Below are 4,407 nucleotides of genomic sequence, written 5' to 3'. Positions count from 1 at the left end.
GTTTCTAGCTCTTTCTTTTCTTTGTCTTTCTTTTTTCTTAGAGAAAATATTCACTGGTCAGATGAAAGACCACTGTGGAAATCAGGTGATTCTGATGTGTTGATCCCCTCTGGGTGAGGAAGGCATGTAAAATGGCAGTACAGACAGTGTTTGGAGGGCAGGGTCTGGGTGGGAAGATGTCTTCCTTCCATACCAAATATGAGTGCACCCTTGATTTGTACAGATGCCTTCATTCTCCTGGTGATCCAGTTTCAAAGCTCCCAGTGTGTGTGTGTGGAGGGGGGGGTGGCAAACAAACAAACACTGTGGTGTTATAATGATAAGTTTAGCTGGTGGTGAGGGTGTCCTTTATTGCTTTTGTTTGCTACATAGTTCAAAGAGTATGAAGCTGTGAAATTAAAAAAGAGACACAAAGAGACAGAGGCAAGGAGCTAAGCTTAATGGACAGTGGAGCAGGGGCACATTGTAACCAAAGCCTCCTTGAGAAAATCTTTTTATCTGGGACTCTATGCAGATTCTTGAAGTTGGTTGGAAAAAGCCTGAAGTTTATAATGATTTTATTTTTATTTAAAGTTTATTTTTATTTATTTTGAGAGAGAGCAAGCAGGGGAGGGGGAGAAAGAGAGGGAGAGAGAGAGAATCCCAAGTAGGCTCTGTGCCATCACCACAGGGTCCAATGTGGGACTTGAACTCACAAATGTGAGATCACGACCCGAGCCAAAGTCCAAAGTCAGATGCTTAACCAACTGAGCCACCCAGGAGCCCCTGTAATTCTTTTAAACTACATGGGGATATATAGCAGTGTGACACTATTTTCCCGGGAATTGTAGTAAATTAATTTTTCCTTTCTTCCTTTTCCTTATGCTTCATTTTTGCACTAATTCTCTTTTCACGGCAAGCCCTTACTTACTAATTAAAGACAATATTGCTGAGGGAAGGTTTAGGAGTTGAGGATGTGTCTTTTTTTTAATATATTTTTTAAATATTTTTATTTATTTCTAGGGGAGAGAGAGAGAGAGAGAGACAGCGTGAGCAGGGGAGGGTCAGAGAGAGAAGGAGTCACAGACTGAAACAGGCTCCAGGCTCCGAGCTGGCAGTCAGCACAGAGCCTGCGCGGGGCTCGAACCCACGAACCGCCAGATCATGACCTAAGCGAAAGTCGGGCGCTTAACCGACTAAGCCACCCAGGTGCCCCGAGGATGTGTCTTTTAAAAATAGTAAGCCAGGTGGTTACATCAGATCCAGCTAACGAGAATGAGCATTAGCTCCTATATCAAGCCTTCAGGAGACAGCTGATTCTCCCCAGAAATCACCCTGAGGAGAGTTGCCCTTTATTTCTTCTGGAATAGAGCTGCCACTTATAATACAGCCACTGAATTACTGGAATAACAACCTGCCCAGGTGCAGCCTCATAATCTCGTGTGTGTGTGTGTGTGTGTGTGTGTGTTTGTACGTGTAGGGAAGAAAGCATCCTGAAGTTTCTTAAAATGCTTGTATTTGGATCGGTCCTCAGACTCCTCTCGCATATTCCAACCCAGGCACTTCAGCAGAGCATTTAACACAAGTCCCATCTCCTCCAACTGCCTCTCTGGCCAGCAGCTCTGTGTTGTCATTCCCTTGGCCAGCTTTCTGTTAAGGTGGTGTGGGCGGGGGGGCTTCCCTAACAGCTCATCTCCTATCTCCCAGTTGCAGAGGAGTTAAAGAGCTGTGGAGAGTTTGCCAGCCCTCTCCCTGCCCAGGAATGGATGGACATTAATATTATCACATGTCTCATCAGTGAGGCAGCTGTGTTTTGCTGAAAGGCCTCCAAACCACCTGATTCATGTGTTTCCTAGAAAATAAATGATAATGGCCCCTGTCAGGTGACACCTGTTAGAAGCCTTACAAAGCATTTTCCCTGAATAGGAATCAGTCCCTGCCTCTTTTTATAATCTTCTGGGCAAGGCTCTAGCCTATTCTGCTGCATCTGGTAAATTGATAAACAGCCCTACCCCTTAGTCTGTGCACATGGACTGTGTCTTCCGGATCTATCACTGCTGGGCCCAGCTTAGGCCCTGGAACACTGCAAAACACCATCGAATCTCCAGCCTCAATTCTTCAGGAACTAGTCACGTTCAGAGGGCAGCTAGATTTAGCGTGGGCATTTCCAGATGCAATTTAAAAGGTTTTATTTGGGCATTCTCGGTGTGAGCCAGGCTGCCTCTCCTTTGTGGGTGCTGCCAATGGCGACAGGGGCGGTGACAGCAAGCAACACCTGCTTCGCTTGCTGTGGCTCAATGGAGTCATGCTGGTACAGCTTGTTTATTTATTTTTAAATGTTTATTTTTGAGAGAGAGAGCGTGCGAGTGCATGTGTGCAAGCGAGGGAGGGCTAGAGAGAGAGGGAGAGAGAATCCCAAGCAGGGGATTCTCTGTTAGCACTGTTAGCGCTGAGCCCAAGACGGGACTTGATCCCCAAAACCGTGAGATCATGTCCTGAGGTGAAATCAAGAGTCAGATGCTTAACCGACTGAGCCACCAAGGCACCCTAGTATAGCTTATTTTAGATTGAGAAGTAAGAAGTTGGCTTTAGAATTTTTGATATTACTTTATATACCCAGCTACACGAGCGCAAAGAATATCTACAGTCCAAGATTTTCTGTTGTGTATTCTTTGCATGAGGGGTATGGCTGGCCATTTCCACAGGTTGTTTGTATACTCTTGGGGTGGGACAATACATGGGAAGGGGGCGTATGTGTAGGTTTGTATGTACACGTGCACAGAACAAGTCTTATAAGATCAGGAAGAAATATTCCCTTTGGGTGTTGGTGTGCATGACTTTCCTTTTCCTTCATTATGACAAACTTGATGTGCCCTGGTTTTGAATCCTTAAGGTGACTGGGTCAGAGGGTGATGATGTAAGAGATGAGGTAAGTGTGTACATATAAACGTGGCATAACGATGTGTTTATGTAAGTATATGCACAGGCATGCAGGGGAAGTATTAGAGATGACCTGTTCAGGAAAGTTCTTTCTCATAATTATGTTAGTGGTTTGAATGCTTCTAAAGATTCACTGCTGCATTCTATACACTGCCCTCTGGATTTGCCCTGGCTCAACATGTCACCCCACGGACACATGCTGGGGTTGTGCAGTGGGATGGGAAGGTTGCCTGCACACCAGCTGGCCAGGGAACACTGCTGTCATTTATTGTGCTCAGCGCACATCACAGGGGTGGGAATGGGCTCAGAAGTACTGTCTTTTCAAGTGCAACTTCTCATCACTGACCACAACACTTCCTATGGAATGGAGCCCCCAGGCAAGGAGAATGCTCTGTGGCTGCCTGGACGGGTCTTCCTAGGACAGGGGAATGACTGGGGTGGGGGGTGGGGGGGCAATGCGGGGGGTGAGGAGGCAGGGGAGTATTAGCAAGTGAGCTGGCACAAGAACAGGGCTGCAGTGGGCCGCCCTTGTCCTTTTTCATTTCACACAGTCTGTGCAGTTGAGTTAAAGTCACCTATTCAAACCTTCTTTTGAATAACAGACCAGCCAATAAAATATACTCATGCAATGACCCCGTTTGCTCCCCTTCAAGTAATGCACAGGGAAACCAACCAGAGTTTTGAACAAGAAGTTCACTCACCCATTCTCTTTCCCTCTAAGAAAGTAGCACAAATTCTTGCCTCAATACAACATCCTGACCTTGATGAAGGAGACGTGGGTTTTTCTCACACAACCAAAAACCCGACTTTGCCAAGTTGGAGAGACTCGAAGGCTTGCCTCCTGTGTGGCAGCCATCTTGATTTCTTGTTTTTCCCAAGTAAGCCTCCACTCAGAAATGCTTTTTGTTGGGGATGAAGGGCCATGAGGGACACTGCCTGCCAGCCATGCTCTGTGGAGTGAGCTGGGGTTTTGCGGAAGGACTACTGAGCCTGATCTGGGGCCGCAAGGTGTCCCTCCCTCTCTACTTAGTTGTAAGTTCTGCATCCTGTCTCCCTGTGTTAGGAGGTATGTGCTCACAACAGGACCATGGCAGGCATCAGGGACCCAGTAAACTGGAGATAAGAACACATATTATACGTGGTATGTGCCTGCTGAGATGTAAGATGGGTACAGAATAATGGGCCATTCTCTACTTTTTCAATGGATTGTAAAGAAAGCATGACTTGAAGACATGAAAATCTTTCTGTATTTTCTCATCAATCTAGTTTACCTCCCTCCCCGCCCCCCAATGGTTTTATTTTCTACGGACACAGATCTGAGAAATCATACAAGGTATTAAACAGAATTTGGGGGGTGTGTAACGAAGGAAATGAAAATGTCACACGAATGCTGAGCAAAACCTTGTAGTGACTGGCTTGAGGCCAGTGTGAAGACATCTTCAGTGGACTCTCTAAGCTAGCAAGAGTCCCATGTAGGGTCTTAATGGC

The sequence above is a fragment of the Hyaena hyaena genome, unplaced genomic scaffold (assembly GCF_003009895.1).
Source record: "Hyaena hyaena isolate Hyena2069 unplaced genomic scaffold, ASM300989v1 scaffold_240, whole genome shotgun sequence".
Taxonomy (NCBI): Eukaryota; Metazoa; Chordata; class Mammalia; order Carnivora; family Hyaenidae; genus Hyaena; species Hyaena hyaena.
This window is presented reverse-complemented; position numbering follows the sequence as displayed.